The 17759-nt window shown below is 54.3% G+C and overlaps 1 protein-coding gene across 4 annotated transcripts in view; it reads left to right on the forward strand.

Annotated features, from left to right (window-relative positions):
* The first annotated feature begins 11700 nt into the window (after positions 1-11700).
* LRFN5 (leucine rich repeat and fibronectin type III domain containing 5) overlaps positions 11701-17759 on the forward strand; it is a 38260-nt gene continuing 32201 nt past the window's right edge. The window contains exon 1 of one of the 4 annotated variants that reach the window (XM_085060872.1): positions 11701-12046. The gene's annotated coding sequence lies outside the window, so the exon portion shown is untranslated. Of the gene's footprint in view, positions 12047-12203; positions 12393-17759 lie in introns of those variants that run through there. The other 3 variants (XM_085060871.1, XM_085060874.1, XM_085060873.1) reach the window with 3 other exon arrangements.

Consider the following 17759-nt stretch of genomic DNA (forward strand, 5'->3'; position numbering starts at 1 on the left):
GTATGTGAGTTAGCTGTTGTGACGATTTTTTGCTGGGAATGAGTTGATTTTCTTCCCAGTAGCTGGTCTGGGGCTGTGTTTGGGATCTGTGTTAGTAACACTGTGGATCCCCCAGGGATTTGTCAGTCCCTGCTGAGCAGCACTTGCACAGTGCCAGGGGCTGTTCTGCTCCTCACCCACCCCACAGCGAGGAGCTGGGGGCACCTAGAGCTGGGGGGACACAGCTGGGACAGCTGATCCTGACTGCCCCAAGGGATGTCCCAGCCCACAGGACAGTGTGCTCAGCATGGAGAGCTGGGCGAGGAGGATGGGGGCACATCTGGAGTGATGTGGTTTGTCTTCCTAAGTCACTGTCATGAGTGCTAGCAGCTGGCTGTCCTGGGGTTGGCTGAGCACCTACCGGATATGGGAAGCAGGAAATAAACTCCTCGGTTTGCTTTGTTTGTATGTGCAGCTTCTTCTTCACCTGTTTAAACAACTTTATGTCAACCCATGAGTTTTTATGCTTTTGCTCTCCCCGTTCTCTGCCCAGCCCAATGGGAGTGATTGAGTGGTGGGGTGAGCTGAACTGCCAGCTGGGGTGAGACCAGGGCACCCGAGAGGCCAGAGCTGCTGGTGGCACTGGCCCACTGCAGGAGCTGGTGGTGGTTCTTCCAATGACCTGCTCCTGCCCCAGGCTCCAGCTGTGGCTGGCAGCAGCAGGCACAGCCCTGGGACTCTCTGTCCCCAGCAGATCCCCTGGCCTGGGTGTCCCCTCCGTGTGGTCCAGCACAGCCACCACTCAGTGCTGGTGGGCAGCAGGAGGGGGCCTGGGGCTGTTGAACCCCTGGCCCAGCCACACTGCCCTGAGCATCAGATCTCCAGAGCCACCACACATGGGGCAGCAGCACAGCTGTGCCTGTCCAGCAGGGTAGTTTTACACATTTTTCATTAAACTTATGTTAAATACGGGAAAAAAAACTGCAGAAAGGAAGCTTGGTATTTCATATGTGATCTCTTTCATACATTTTGGTGCTTCTCAGGTTTGGAGATAAAAACGGGATCAAAAAAATTTTCTTCTGTCTTTCTGTTGGAAATGTATTGATGTTTGCTGAATTGACATGATAAATTTGCTTAAAAAAACTAGTCTAAAATCAGATGGAATGAACAGAATCTCTAGAAATGCTTTTCCAGTCAGATGGGCAAGGCAAATGATTATTTCTTTTTACTTCTTCTACTTTTTGAGAAAGAAAGTTAGTTCCCTCTTTTTGTTTCAGAGCCAGAGCTCTCCTTGCAACGCTGCTCTCAGATGTGACCAGCAATACAGCCCTGCCCTGAACAGTGCCAGGAGCTCAACAAGCTGTCTCAGACGTGACAAGTGGCCATACATGAAGCAGATTTTTGGTTCTACTGAGAGAACATCTTTTCCATGAGTATCTGTAGTTTTTGAGAACATAAAAAGCTTTTCTGGAAGGAGCTCCTTTTGTTGTGCAGTTTGAAACCAGAGAGGGGAGTGGTGAGAGGGAAAGCTGAATCAAGACAACAGCATCTATCTCTTTATTGTGTATGAGGTCTTTCCATTGGAATGAATAAAGATAAAAATCTACTTGAGTATCAAAAAAGCCTCTCTGAAACAGCTATGTCCAGCTTTATTTAAGATTCCCATGCCCAAAAACAAGGTCTTCATCCCAAGGTGCTGTTGTGACAGACGAGAAGCTGTGATTTTAATGACTGCCAAATTGCAAATGGTGTCATGGGTGGGGAAAAGAGGTGCACTTGTTCCTCTAGTTAAGGAAAAGGGTTGAAGTGAGATAGGACAACAGGAATCTTGAGGTTAATCCTCAGCAGTGTGCAAAGTCACAGGAGAAATTGAGAAGAAATAGCTGGAGACAACTGGATGTAGGTAATTAAGGAGTCAAACAAGGCAGGTTTCAGGAAGACAAATTGCAGTCAAGTTCCTCAGCCAGAAATATTTTCCTTCTGCCTGACACCCAGGCAGGATTATCACAGAGTACCCATGCAGGATGCATGAGGTTGGCCAGGCTGAGCTGCACAGAGATTCCTGAGCTGAGCGCTCATATTGCCACACCAGGAACCTGAGCCTCCTCCTGCCCAGAAACCAGGAAAGCACATTTCCAGGTTGGTGCCACACATCAGCTCCTGTAGGGCTCAGCAGGAGGATGCTGAGCGCAGGTGGGAGATGTCTGCCATGGTGGTGCATGGCTCACACAGGGCTGTGGGGCTCAGCAGGGGCAGAGCCTGAGGCAGGGGACCCCACTATTGTGGGGGCAACAGGAGAGGCATTCCTGAGGGGTGTTATCCCCATCGCAGAGGGAAGCGTCAGGTTCCCAGACCTGCCTTTGGCTTGGTGCACAGGGACAACTGCTGCTCCACACAGCTCCCTGAACTGTTTGGTCACTGCCATGTAAAAGATATTTTTGGGACATAGAGTTCCCATTTCCTGGATATTTTCATGTGTCTATGCACACTGAATTCCTGTTCCATATTCATAACTCCCTGACCTCCCAAGGGCACTGGCTCTTTGCAATCTCACCTCCTGAGGCTGTAAAATAGCTGCGGTGGAGGTTTTGGATGTGTTTTTTTTAGAAGTTAGAGGATCAGATTAACCATTTGATATTCAGACACCTCCTGGAGAGCAGAGCTGGGCAGGCAGCTGCTGTGATGGGCAGGCAGGGAACAGGACTGGTAACGGAGGAGGGTGATGCTCGGAGAGGGGAGTGTGGTGGCAGCTCCAGACCACCGTGGGAGCCAGGCTCAGGCTGGTGTGGGCATCCAGCCATGGCAGCCAGACCACGAGCAGGGGGGACAGGATTGATCACCTTCCTCAGGGTGCAGGGGGTGCATGGCTCCCAGGCTCTGTGCCAGCACATTAACACCTCAGCAGCCCTACACCTTCCTGGGCTGCTCTGACACAAGTGGAAAAACACCTGTTTTCCTCTGATTTTCAGCATTTATTAATGTGTTCAGATGAGCAAACCCTTTTTGCAGCCACATTTTTTCAAGCCCCAGTCTTCATCCTTCACTGCCCAGTGTGAGTTCCCAGGACTGTCAGACACGTGGCCCATCAGCGCAGCAGCTTGAAGGGGGGAAAGAGAGGGATTTGGTCTGGGGGTGGCAGCACAATTCTCAGTATTCCCTGACGTTCTCCTGTTAACCCACAGTCAATCCCAGCACACTCAGAAATGTTACCCAGGCACTGAGAAACAAAGGAAAAGCAGGAAAACATTCATCTTTAGGGGCTGAACATTAAAAAAAAGGAAAAAAAACCAAACCTGTGTTTGGAAGCTACAGTGGGAAGCTGAAGATCAGAAGTAATATATGCTTTTTTTTGAGGATGGCAAGAGATTGGAGCAGCTCATACAAGGGGCCAGTTGAGTTTTGCCTATTGAAGTTGTTTTTAAAAATCCAGCCTGGGCTCGTTTCCAGAGCTTCAAACAGCAGCAAACCCCTCAACCCTCTGGCTCTTGGCCCATGCCCTGTGGCAGGCCAGACAGGGATGATGCACCTACTGCTTCTCCTTAAGGAATGAAATCCTGCAGGACCAAGGGTTCTGTCCTTGAGAGATGACACTAGCAGGAGCTGCCAAGAGCACGTGCTAGCAACAGGAGTGAGAGGGTAATTAGCAGTGACAGCTCCTGACCCAGGCATCCCTGATCTCCCTGACTCCTGTAAGGGGAGTTATTAGTCAAATACAGTGCCTTCATGGGAAACAATTACCGCTAATTACTGTCAAGTCATGGCTTCCTGAGATTTTAAACACAGTGTGGAAGTCTTGTATGATTAAAGACCATCAGGTGACTGTCTAGGGGTTTCCATGCAGCATATTCCTTACAAGATGGTTCATGCCAAACAGGTGACTTTCACTGATGTTTAATCTGTACATAATATTAAACATACAGCAGGCTGGCAGACTGAGACACAGCAGACAGCCCAAACCCTCCTCTTGTACCTCTCAAAAACCAGAATCAAAGGGGATACCTGGAACATTGTGATTGTTCCTGTGACTGCTGATCAGACTTTTGGTTAACTCAGCCCATAGCCCACCAGCCTGGTGTGTGCTGGGAGCAGCGTCACTGAGCAAGAGCCCCAGGGTGGCAGGAGGTGGCCAGAAGGAGCTAAAGGTCTGCAATGCAGCCACTGTCCCCCATCCCCACAGCCAGCACCTCCACATATCACCTTTCAGGAAGTTCCATCATGGTCTGCTGACTCTTGGGAATAGAACAGACCAAGCTGGGAGGTGTAAAAGTCAGCACACCCCAAAAGGCTTTGCAGCAGATCCCACAGTGGTGGGACTGCTGAGGCTTCCATGCCTCCTGTTGTGTTGGAGGGGATGCCCACTCCATGATGGAGGATGAGGAATGAACACTCACCCCGGGATTGGGATCTTCTTTGCTCAGAGGTGTGCGATTCAGTTATGGCTTAAACATTATGGAATCCCATGGCTTGAGTGGTGAATAAGTGAATTCATGTGAATCCCTTGGGCAAAGGGAATCAAATCCCTGCTTGTTGGGCTTGGTTGTTGTATCTCCTAATGAGCTCATTTTAAAAAAAGGCTAATTGACAGAGTAGTTGGTCCTGTACATTTGAGAGATCCAAATAACCATGACACCTCTCTTCCTGCCAGCTGCCAGCTGTGAGGAAGAGTGTCCGTGGCCAGGCAGGACACTGAGGAAGGCCAGAGCAGCAGTGCCCTCCTGGAGCAGTGGCTGCAGTGGAGCAGGGGCTGTCTGTGCTGCAGAGCCTGTTGGGACAGTCGTGAAAGTTTCCACCTGCTCAGAGAGGTGTGGTAGCAATGCCAAGCCTGCAAAAAGGAAAGGAGGGTGAGCACCAGGAGCAATGAAGTTAGTTTTAGCATCTCTAAATCTCTGGAAAAACTTAAATCCAAGTCTAATGCAGGATCTTGAACTGGCTTGTGTTATGAACATACATGAGACGCTGGTAGCGAATGCCCAGACCAGAGAAAGGACCAGATCCTGGGCTGGAAACACTGTGTCACAGTTAAACTGAGGAATTCAGCACTTGGAAATTGTTGAGTCTTTGCCTTATTAGATTATCTCGCTGCTCTTCCTTCCTCCTCTGTAGGGTTCTTTATTCAGAATTTGCTCAAATATTTTCCTTCAGAAGATTTAATATCTCAAAGTGCAAATATCCAAACCCTGAATCATTTTGTAATTTCATACTCTGTGGTTCTTTCATATGCATATCAATCATTTGCCATCCTTTTGAAGGATGCAGCTTGAGTAATGGAAGAGAAAGAAAACCCATTCAGTGTTGATTTTAATTGAACAAGCTCGGAAGCGGTGGGGATCCATGCCAGACGCCAGCTCGCTCTTTTTTGAAGAGTTATTACTAGAATTCTTTTGCTTCTATGTCTCTATTTTTTTTCCAATTAGCAACTTCTCAAAAATATTAGTTATCTTATTATTTTCCCGGTTCTGCTTGTTTGGAATGCTTATGCATAATAATCACTAAATCCACTTTCTCCTCCTGTTCCAATGGAATATTTTATTCCTTGTCTGGGGAGCAACACTCCAGCTTGCATTCCAGAGTAATTTTTGCAGTGAAAATTAACTCATTTTTGGTGCAACCTTTTCATTTTGGTTATGGCAGTAGTTATGACAGAGTTCCTGTATGCTCTAAACTGCAGCTGTAGAGACTGTAAATATTATAAATTAAAGACTGCAAAGACTGGAAATGAAAGATTATTCTTCCTTCTGTGTACAAATGAGGTGTAGGGTAGTGCTTCATTCTGCCACCACAATGAGTTGAGCATGAGCCCTCAGCATGTTGCTTGGATATAAGAGAGGAGATAGGACATCCAGAAGAATAATAGTTTGAATTATTGGACGCGCTTTAACATGTAAGATTTGGTTTAAGGAAAATACTTAAATCAGCAACTGGTAGAAGAACGAGTTCCTGTCTGTTATGGAAAAGAGCTCTGCACATGGCTCTGACAGTGTTGAGGGAATTGGGGCAGGTGATGGAGATTTTGCTGTTTTCTACTGAGAAGTCATATGAACTAAGAAGGAATAAATTGTGTAAGAAACAAATGTGAATAAGGAAGAATTTTAAAAGACTGAGACCCAAAACTCCAACATGAAGAGACTGCACATGTTAAGGAAGCACGTTATTAAGATTCCAGAAGCAGGGAGGAGGAACCAGGCAATGAAACACACCTTTGACTTTAAACAGGCGGGGGGAGGCGTGCTGAGCCTGGTGGCACAGTATAAAGTGCCCGTGTTGTTTGTCAGGTGATGCCCACCCCATCCGCACGCCACCCAACACTTCTGTCTGCTGAAATCATGGAATCAGAGCATAATTTAGATTGGAAAAACCCTCTGAGAGCATCAAGTCCAACCACTCCCCCAGTATTTTCAAGCTGTTCAACAATGTATGATCGGAAGTTGCATTCAGGGATAGGCAATCATTATTCTTGAATCCAGCAGGGTTAATATCACCTTCAGAAAGAAATTAAGAGCTGTTTTCCCCTAAACCATCTCATCAGACTGCAGCACTACACCACACTACACACAGCCCTGGGTACAGGTTGGCTTTGCCTTCCATGTCCAGCTGTGCTAGTCCCCTCAAAAATGCAAGTATGTCTGTTCAGAGGTGAAAAGATGGGGCTGCCCATGGTGTCAGCAGCCCTCTCCTCGTAAGCTCATAAGCTCTGCCCCAGCTCCATCCCACATATCAGCACTTGCCTGTCAGCTGCAGTGAGCCCCTGGCAGTCCCCGACTGCTTTGGCCTCTGCCTGTCTTGAGAAAACCAGTCCCAGTGCCTGGAGGTGACAATGACACCTGGCAGAAGGAAATGGCCTTTTGCAGGCAACAGATTTTTTTTGGACAGGCTGTTTTTCTAAATTATGACTGGGCTTACACTCTACTTTTTATTCACAACCCTGCAATAAATCTGTTTCTTCCTGTTTCTTGTGTAGGATTTCCAACTGTTGTATTTCCTCCCACCACTATTTCCCAGTTAAACAAGAGCCATGCTCTGGGCGAGTTTGTGTCCTCACCAGACCACAGAAAACCTGTTGTGTGGGGTTTTCTGGCTCCAGGGTGGGCACTGCCTGTCCATGAGGTTTGGGCAGAGGGGGACAAGGCTTCTCACCAGCACAGCAAACACTTCCCACTTGTGCCTCATGGTCTTTCTGAGACAAAACTGTGCTCAGGCAATGCAGAATCGTGGCAGGTGTGTGATCACCACAGGACACCCAGTGCTCATCTGTGTTCATCCTCCACCTTGTGTCTGACAATTAAAACACTTTTTTAGTAGGCCAGGTATCAACAACTAGAAATCTTCATATAATCATACAAGAGATTTAAAAAAATAACTCAGCACATTATTTTATTTCTCAAAGAATAAATCTGTTAAAAGATTAAGCAAACAGACACTACAGTTACTGTAATCACAACCTTAAACCTAAGCTGTTTTTTATTTAAAAATGCAAAAAAAAAGGTGCACTCCAGCTATTAAGTATCTCTTTACACGGTTTGGTTCCACCAGATGAACCAGTCAGCTTGGGGACAAAGCTGCAGCCAGCCCCCCAGCCCTGGCCCCTGTGGTTTTGGGTGAGAGGTCCCAGTCACCAGCAGCGCCAGGGGCAGGCAGTGCAGGGCTGACACATGAAGGCCAGGGAACCAATATGTGCAATTCACCACCCACCAACGTACCCTGGGGAGAAATGTCACACCAGTTCACCTTAAATAAAATCAGAAGTAGTGCTGAGGGACCTGTTTGTCCAGGCCAGGTTTAGCACTGCTTGCCCTGCGCCTCCCCAGCCAGTGAGGGCAAGAGCTGGGGGCATCAAGACAGCTGGGGAGGGTTCTCATCTCTGGCCTGGTGACAAGGAGACAGAGGGCTCAGGAAGGTGTAGGATCGGTCCCTGCCAGTTTTTGTACAATGCAACAGCTCCCCCATCTTACAGACTAAAGAACTTAAAATGGAAAAACATCCCCAGGAAACGATCAGTGTTTAACTCCACATGCTTCCCTGGTTCTTCTGAAAGGAGAGGCTGATGTGCATTGGTAACTGAGCTGCTCTTGTCTCCAAGGTGCTACAGGGAAGGGAAATTCACTCCATGCAATGTGGCACATGACATTTCAGTGATTAGGGCAGTGAATTTTCTCCTTGTAAGGATGAATAAGCATTGCTGGTTCCAGACACTTTTTGATGAGGTACCACAGTCTCTCTTAAGGAGTACTATGTACTGCCTCTTGATGTATTTTTCGCTGGGCTCTGAGAACCTGCAGTGCCCGGCGCCGCTTCCCTGCACTGCTGCTGGTCTCCTTTAGGGTGTACACGCAGCACGCAGTTCCAGCATTCGGTGCCAGCTGAGGAAGGGCGCCTGTGCCGATGGAAAACTCAGTGCTCAGAGCGGAGTGACGTTATGCCTGAACAGTCCCTGCTCCAGTCCATGGCACAGCGACCACCACGGCAAACACGGGGCATCCCGCCCCTCCTGCTGCCCCAGCAGTCTGGCAGCCACCGCCAAGAATGCCTCTGGCTGCCGCCACGGCTCAAAGGATGGCTCCGGTCTGTGAGGTGGGGCCGGGGAGAAGGTCTGCAGGGATGAGGGACAGGCAGCCCCCTGTGGCACCGCACGTGTGGGTGTTGTGGGCAGCAGGCTGGGTGAGTATGGTACCCCATCGCCAGCCCGGGGTGCCGCTGCAGCACGGTAGCACTGTGCCCAGCCCCAGGTCCCTCCTTCCGGAGGTGGCTAAGGGTTAGAAGGTGCATAAAAACAGCTCTGTGTGTTATTTGAATGAAGCACTTTCCTCAAGGTCTCCTTATTTCAACCAAAAAAAGAAATGATGAAATAATTTTAAAATTATACCTATGAGAGGAAAAAGATTTCAGGTTAAGGAGTTCACCAGTTCTATTAGGAAAAAAGCATTTTAACACTGGATGGTGAGGGGAAGACAAAAGCCCCAGCAAGAGCTTGTTCAGAAGGGTAAGGCTGAGCCCCAGTAGGAGTGAGGGTCCCCAGGGCAGGGTGAGTCCTGGCCTGAGTTAGGTGGGGGCTCACCTGAGGAATCCTTAGGATCCCAAGTGCCAGGGCCACGTGGGAAAGTGCTTTCCATGAAGTATGCTGCCAGGCACTGGGAATAATGATGCCAGGACACAGACCTGCCTCTTCCCAGGGCACTGAGGTTTGTCCTGAAACAGGCTATCCCAGGGCATTGAAGGGTGCATTCAGGCACAAACACCCCTCACAGGATCACCGCGGGCAGCCGGGAGCATGCCAGGAGACACCACAGCAGAGGGGTGAACAAGAGGGAGTGGTACAGTTTCAGGGTAAGCCCTGCAGCAGCACAGCAGCCACACACTGTCACTTAGGTCTGGGTCCAGGATCAGGCAAGCAGGCTTTCCATCCCAGCCATCACGGAGTGAACCTCACCGGCACACCCAAAGCTCCCGAACTCTCAGACGCCCCAGGGGGAAGCAATTTTCCCAACTGGGTACATTAACTAGGTGGTGGTGTTGTCTCAGTCTCATGTCCAAGAGGGATTTCAGGCTGGCAGAGAAGCTGCAGCAGACCTTGCTCAAACACCTGAGGCCAGAGAGCACAGGACATTGCTGTAGCTCCAAGGATGGGGAGCTCCCGGGCTGCGCTGCACTGGTTCCAGTTCACAGTAGTCCTACACCAGCCCTCACAGTGTGTTTGTGCTGGATGGCACAAAACACTGCACCCCCCAGTATGTACCAGGCTCTGGTTACAAGCACAAGCTTCCACTGAGTTTCCACCGAGCTTCTCCATGTTCCTATGGCCAAGGAAGCCCTACTGTGATGTTTGCCTCCCCTCCCAATGCCAGCCACACTACCTGCATCACTGGCATACCAGCCAGCCTGCTTCTGGGGCAGCAGAGAACTGGCAGAGCAGCAAAGGCTTGAACCTGGAGCCCAAGACACTGGTGGATTCCAGCCAAGACCACGGATGTTTTACCAGGGAGCATCTCATTGTCTCTCTTCTCTCTCCAGAGGGGAGCACAATATGAATGCTGAATCAGAGCTGAGGATGACATTGTCTCCAGCTCCAAAGACCAGTGCTAGGACTGAATGTGGGGCACAGACCACATTAGCAAAACCTGTGACATGAGTTTTCCTTTGGGGGAGAGAAGATTTAGACTAATTTTCTCCTGCCAGCCTCTCTTCCCCTGTAACGGCTCAAACCAGCTCCATGAAACAGCAGCTGGTACTTGGAGATAAACACTAACTCAGGCCCAGGCTGTCAGAAGGGCAGAGGATGATGTGGCTCTAGCAGCTGTGTTGCTTGTGAGACCAGGGTCACAGGCTGCTGTGGAGACCACAGAAACAAATTCTCTTTCCACTTCAAAGTTCTCAGGTCACACGGACAGCCCTGTGCCCGAGAGCACTGATGTGTTCCCTCTTCCCACCCTTACCGATGCTAGCTGCTGCATCCCAAGGAACAAAAAACTTTGGCATGGTATCAGCAGAGAGGCATGAGGACTGCCACTGCATCTTCCCGCTTCTGGGATGGGGGTTCTGCCACACGCATCCCCAGTGAGAAGATGCTTGTGTATCCCAGCAGCATTGCTCCTGCTGCCTCCAAGCATGTGGAGCAGTCAATGAGTTCTCTCCTGCACCCTCAGCAGTGGCGGCCACGCGGGATGGTCTGGCTGCGGAGAGTCCCGGGGCAGCCCCGGAGAAGCGGGCAGCTGCCTCCTGTCCCAGCGGGACGGTGTCGGGGGAGACAGAACCATTACCCAGCGGTAGCAGGGCACGTGCCTGCACATCCCTCCAGGTGCGGGGTCACTGGCCGTTGACGAGGCTCATTAATTAGCTCCTCTTCCAGGCTCTCCCGGCAGTGCTCCTCTGCTTTGGGTCCTGTAACGTCCCCAGCGTTTCCCCGCAAAAGAGCATTAAAGAAAGGTGTCCGTGTTCCATACCACGAAATGCACTCTCCTCCCTGTTAGAGATCCAGGAGACAGGTAACGATGCCGAAATCCCCAAAGGCTCTCCAATTTACTGCCCCCAAAGATGACCCAGCCTTTCCTTCACCTGCCAGGATCATCCCTCCTGCAAGTCCGGTGTTGCAGTCCCTGTCCTCCGACCGGGCAGGGCGCGGGCAGGATGCGGACAGTTGCGTGCCCCGAGGGTGGACAGGAGCCCTCGCCATGCCGGACAGCGCGGAGCAGAGCTGCCGCTGCGTTCCCATCCCGCGTGGCCGCCCCGCGGCGGGGGACGATTCCACTGGTGCATCCCCCGGATCGATCATCAGGTCAAATCCCCGGGCACCCCCGCAGCCGGGCCGCCCCCGCCCGCCGCCCGCTCCGGACCCGGGGCCCCGGGCGGCGGCTGAGGGAGGGCTGTGGGTTGCCCCGAGGGCCGCGGCCGCTCTCGGTCCCCGTCGCCGCAGCCTAACCCCTCTGTGGCGGGGCAGGCGGAGGCGTGTCCGTATCCGTGCCGGCGCCGGTGTCCGTGCCTGGTCCCGCCCGGCGGCGCGCAGCCCCGAGCCCGGCGCGGCGGGGGGCGGCCCGGCCGCACGTCTGCGCGGCGGCGGTCGGGCGGCTGCGGCTCAGCCGTGCGTGCGGCGGGGCGGGGAGGGCCCGGCTGCTCCAGCCCGCCCCGGCGCGGCGCGGGGGAGGCGGCGGCTGCTCCATGCGGCAGCGAGCGGCGCGGCTGCCCGCCGCCGGGGCCGGGGCCGGGGCCGGGCTGAGGCCAGCGGCGCGAAGGATGGGCGCAGCTGCCGCCGCCGCGGAGGGCCGAGCCGCGGGCGCCGCGCTCCCCGCTCTGCCCCGCCGCAGCTCCCGCCGCCGCGGCTGCTCCGCCTGAGCGCGCCCGGCGCGGAGCGGCGCGGAGCCGCATGGCCCTGCCGCCGGCCGCCCCGCGCTAGCGGCACCGGCACCCGGGAGGCGCCGGCCCGGCGGCGGGGCTGCCCGCGCCTCGGCCACGTCCGTCCGTCCATCCCTCCGTCCGTCTGTCCGTCCGTCCAGTGCAGCGCCCGGGGCGCAGGATCCCGCAGCGGGGCGCGGAGCGGCAGCGCTTGGCGAGGATTAACCTGGCTCAGGTACACGACAAGGTCAGCGCCGGCGGGCGCGGAGCGGGGCGGGCTGCCCGGTGCGGGGCGATGCTGGAGGGCCGATGAAGGCGGGTTGTCCCGCGCCTCCCGCCCCCGCCCGCGCGGGTGTGCATGTGCCGCCGCCCGCCCGAGCCGCCGCGTGGGGCCGTCCCCGGGCCGCCCTGCCCGCCCCGGCCGCGGGCAGCTCTGCCGCGGACCCGCGGTAGGATGCGGGTGGTGAGCGCCGGCTCGGGGCGGAGCGGCGGGCAGCCCGCCTGCCGCCAGCGCCCGCAGCCCGCCGGGGCCCGGCCGCGGCCGCACCCGCAGGGGACGCGCTCCGGCCGCCGCCCGTCCCCGGAGGCACCAGGTAACGCGAGGGGAGTCGCGCCCGGCACATCTGCATTGCACCGCGGTACTGGCCCGGGGGATGCGGCGGGAGTGGGGGGGAGGGTGGCGGCCCGGCGGGTCCCGAACGGCCTGGTCAGGGCAGCCCCGAGGCGCGGCGGGGTGCCGGGATGGGGGCGCCAGGACGACGCCCTTCCCGGGAGGGCGGCGGCCGCGGAGTGCGCGGGGCGCGGAGCGGCGGGCGGGTACCCCGCGGACTGGCCGGGCCGAGCCGGGCCGGGCCCGGCCGCGCTGCCGCCGCTGCCCGCGGGACGGCGCCGGCGGCCGCCCGCGCAGGGCTGGGCTGGGCTGGGGATGCAGCGGGGCCGAGGATGCTGCCAGGCTGCGATGCTGCGGGGCCGCCCGTGCCGCGGCCGCCGCCCCCTCCGCGCCGCGGTGCTGCTGCCGCTGCCGCCGCCGCCGCCGCCCGGTTACCCGGCACCGCTGGCGCTGCGGCGCTGCCCCAGCGGGCGGAGGCGCCGCGGTGCACGGAGCCATCCCAGGGCGCTCTTGCGGGCTGCTAATGGGTTGCGGGGCTCTGCCACAGGGCGCGGGAACCCCGCGGCTCCCCTCGCCCTAGTCCTCCCGCCCCGTCCCACCGCCCCTGGCCGCCACACGCACACCGCTCTCCCCGGGGGCCGCCGTGGTCCCCCGCGTCCCGGGTGCGGCTGCGCCCCCCTGTCCTCCGTCCCATCCGCCCTCTCCGTGGCGACCACCGCTGTGTGCGGGAGAACGAATGTAGGACAGGATGGACCTTCCCCGCCGGAAGGTTCCCGTTGGGGAGGTGGCAGAGCAGCAGCGGAGGAGCCGGCGGAGCCTCGCAGCCATGTTGGTGTCGGAGCAGCAGCCCTCCCGGCTCCAGGAGCCCGACAGCGGCCGGCAGCGGGTGTGAGAATGGGCACATCTGGGCCAGGTGCACTGGGGAAGCCTCTTCCCGGGCTGGTCCTTCCCAGCACAGACTGGGGAACACTGGCTCTGCAGTTCCTCTGCATCCTGGGACAGCGGCTCTTCCCTTCCTTCACTTTCTCCTCCTCCCTCCCAGTCTGTTGTATCTCCGGGACACTCATTACGTCGTGTGTCTGGAGGAGAGAAATGTGTTAGTCCCAGCTGTGGTCATGAGCACAGCCTCACCAGTCCTGGAGACCAGGGGTGGGACAGCAGGTGCCCCCAGCCAAGCCCAGCCCTGTGCAGCCTCTGGCTGACTGCCGCGGAACTGGACGGGCTGGGAGTCCCTGCCCTTGGCCATCGCGCTGTCGTGCCGGTGATCCTCCCCACCCACACTTCCATTTCGCATGTTCCCGAGTGACACGTGGTGTCAGCTTATTCCTTCTCAGCGTCCTCGGGCGAGCGCTGCATGTGCAGGGCTGCTCAGGCCAGCACATCTAGACAGCACATTGGCGAGTCGAAATGGATCCATCCTGGAATTGAAGTCTAATTGGTTCCAGCTGTGCATCTGCAGATGGAGGGGCCCGGGCTGGCTCTGGCAGCAGTGATCCTGGCTGTGGCTGTGTCCGGGAGCATGGGCGATGCTGCCCAGATGGACTGCATGTGTTGGGACCTGCATCCCAGCTGCCTGGACCTGGGTGCTCGGGGCTGGGTGTGCTGCTGCAAGGATTCTGGCTGGGCACTGTGGTCCTGTGTACAGGCCACACCTCAGAGCCAGCCCGTGGACTCTGTGGTATTGCCACAGTCATTCCTGGCACATAGAGGTGTGCCAGGCCTGGCAATTCCACTGCTGGTTTGGGAGGCAGGTTTGGTTTTGCACAAGCAGCTGTACCAGAGCCTGAGTGTTCTCGGTGCCCAGCACCTTCCCAATCCATGTTGCTAAATATATACTGTACTCAAGGGATTATGCATTTGTTTAAATGCATAATAAATGTATTTAAATGCGTAAGACTGGATCAGAATGCACACCAGAGCTCGCCAGTTTGGCCTACAGTTACAAGCCTCTCTGAGATACATCTCATGGCATATTACCTCATCTTTCTGCTTCCAGAAAGAGCAGTTCCTGGTTTTCTCATGGCAGGGCAGCCAGTGAGGCAAACTCTGGATATCTGAGGTTCCCAGTGCAAGTTAAAGCTGAACTAGTTCACGTGTTCACCAAACACTTCGAGCTGCAGGAGGGGACTTGAGATTGTCCCATTCCACCAAACACATGCAGATGTGGAAATGTACTCCGGATTGTCCTGTTCCACCAAGCATATGCAGCTGCAGGAGTGGGCTCCAGATTTTCCTATCCCAGTGAGAGCCGGTGGGCTGAGTGCTCATGTCATCCTTGTGACAAAGAGAAGCTGGACTTGGCTGCAGCACTGCTCAGCCTGGTGTCCCAGGGGCTTGGTTTGAATTTTTCATGCAGCTCCGTTGTCTGGAGAGGCTCCCACTGGCTGTCAAAGGTGTAAGTGGGGCCAGGGGGGAGGAGAAGTGGCTGCCCAGCCCAGGATGTGGCCTGGCTGGGAATATGAGACAGAATGGGGGGAAACTGAGATGTGGCTGAGCAGCATGGCAAGAAAAACCAGATCTTCCCCAATTTTTGGAGAAAGATTAGAGGGGATGTGGAGGCGGGTGCATCAGGAAGGATGGCCTGGGCACTCAGGGTGCATGTCTTGGGAAGGTGGAGCATCCCAAGGTGCCTGGAGGGCCTGTCTCTGCTGGGGCACGTGGAGATAGTTCAGAGGCTGGAGAGCTAATGGCTTTGCATTGCTGATCGATACCTCCTGTGCTTTCAGATGTGGTAACAGGCTCGGTTTTATAGAGCAATCTTTGCATATTCCCTGCACAAGCAGCTGGGCTGGAGCACTGCTCTAATGGCCTCGCTATTAGCAGGCTCAGAACCTGAGCCAGACTGAAAAGGCTGTGTAAGTGCTGCTCAAGCGTTTTGGGCCAGGCATATTCCATGCATTAGGGAAGATTTGTACTCCTTGGACCAGACATCACTGAGTGTTGTCTATTTATACGCATCTAAATATATCCTCTGCAGTCTTCAGACTTTTCTAGTTAGTAGTAAAATTACTTTTCAATATCATGCTATTAAAATGTGCTTGCTGACACTATCTGATGAGGTTTGTGCTAGGAGAGAGCTATATGTGTGTGTTTGTTTTAAATAAAAACTATTCTTGAGGTAGTTACCTAAAACAGTTTGGAAACAAAAGCTGGTTGTCCATGTGGCTGGGTAGCAGAGAGAAATGTGGTCAAACAGAAGCAGCACTGGAGACATGCTCAAGCCTGGTAAACCAAATCTAAACCTTGTTCAAAGTATAAGGTTTTGTTGCTGAAGAGTGAACCATTCTTTCTAGAAATACATATCAAATAATCATGCACTTTGCAGCAAAATAGAAACATTTGCTTCAAATTAGTCAGATATACCTTCTGGTGCTCTGGAGTTTGAGATGTCATTTTGAAAACAAAATGACAAATCTTGAAGTAGTAACTTTGGTTATGGAATTCCTCGGTGCGGTGCCCAGATCCAGGCTGTTGAGGGTGTTCCCACACAGCCCTGCTGCAGGGGTGGGTCTGTGTCCCTGTGTACATTTCTCTGGAGCTGGTGTGGGTCTAGTTGGGCTCCCGAGGAGGGGTGGAGACCTCAGCTACATCCCCAAGTAACCCACGGGCTTGCTCACTGGGTGCTGCTGACAGTGATGGCTGGCTGAGTGCCTGCAGCCCGACATGGAATAGTGATGGCCATCCTTTTGCTTTTTGTGGCAGCTCTTGCTGCCAGTTCTTGGAGAACTGAGAGGCTGCAGAGGAAGGGAGAGACATTGGTATTCACATGGGAGCAGGTGGAATAAGGAGGGGAGAAGACAGGGCTCTTGGAGGAGGCCCTGGCCCAGAGCCCTTTGAGCCAAAGACCAGTGCTGATCCTACGGGCCATGCCAGGTCCCTTGGCTGGGCTCTGGGCTCCATGAGCCAGAGGTTTATAGCATGGTGAAATGGTGTGGTGCCATGAGCTGTGTCCATGCCAAGGACCACGGGTGCAGGTTTACCTGGCAGCTGCTTTAACTGCCTTATTGACCCATTATTTAGGTGGGGTGAGGGTGGCCGTGGTGTATGAGGGGCTCCCTGCTCATGTGCCACATCCCACCAGGCTCGCCAGCCACTGAGGCACAGGCTGGGCACCCCGTGCCTTCCACCTGAGCTGGGCAGCATCTTTTGTGTTCTCGTGGAATAAATGGCTCTGTAAGTCATACTTGTTTCAAGCAGGCTCAATAATGTAGAAGGTGGTTTGTCAAATGGCTAACTGGGGCGGTATTGGGAGCCTTGGTGGGTGCCTCTAATGGTGTAGCATGTGGCCAGTGGGACCTTGAAGTATTGGAGCCAGTTCCCGATGCTGCAGAGCTTGTGTCCAATGCTGTCCTTTTGAGTTTGCTCTTGTAGATGAAGCTTCTCCCCAGGAACTGTCTCATGGCAAAACATTGCCATGAAAACACATGATTAGGTAGCTTTGCTTTAAAGTGGAATATCTTTATTCCCTTGAAATTTTCATTAAGGCTTCTCTGTCAAGATCATGTTGGAATTCTTTTGGATTGGAGACAGATAAAACTCTTCTGTTTTCATTGCCTCAGCATTGTTTCATTGCCAGATAGCTGATATTCCCAATATATTTATTTCCAGTTATTTATACTTCATGGTCTCTACTTGGCCATGGGGGATGGAGAAGCAGGAGCCCACCACAGTGAGCTGTGACAGCTCTGTGACTCCTGCAGCAGGAATCATCAGCTGTGGGACAGCAGGTGTACAAGGAAAACAGATACAAAGAGGAAAAGGTGGTGGAGAAAGTCACACCGAGAGGAATCCCTGGGATATGTTCTTTGTCTCCTGGTGCTGCTGGTCCCGGGATTGGGATGGGATTGCTTTCACACCGCTGAAGATGCAGAGATGTTCTGCTGCACATGGGTGAGGTGCTAGTTAAACTTCTCCGTGTTTAAGCCAGAGGTAAGAGTTTGCCTGGGATGTGAAGTCTTTGCCCTGGCACAGGTGCTGTGGAGGGCAGGTGCCATTGGCAGCGCTGCTGGGGCTCTGAGACCTGCGTCGTTCTTGTTTTCTCCAACGCACTTTTGAAACCCTTGATGTAAAGCTCCCTGATAGGGCTCGTGGGAGCGGGTCTGAGTAAGGCGAGCGGGATTTGTCGCCTTGTCAGCTGTGAGTCAGTGGTGCTGCCGGGTACGTGGTGTTTCACAGGGAGCCTTCTGCTGCCGGCTGTGATTCCATGTGGAGCCAGTGTTGCTGCGCTGTGTGTGCTGTGGGCAGGTTTGGTGTTGCCGTGGGCAGGTTTGGTGTCGCGATGCTGTGGGCAGGTTTGCTGTGCTCGTGGCTCCTCCTGACACGTCAGCCTTGTGTCTCATCTCTGCCGGCA

Source organism: Lichenostomus cassidix, chromosome 5 (genome assembly GCF_008360975.1).
Source record: "Lichenostomus cassidix isolate B80296 chromosome 5, HeHo_3.0, whole genome shotgun sequence".
NCBI classification, from domain to species: Eukaryota; Metazoa; Chordata; class Aves; order Passeriformes; family Meliphagidae; genus Lichenostomus; species Lichenostomus cassidix.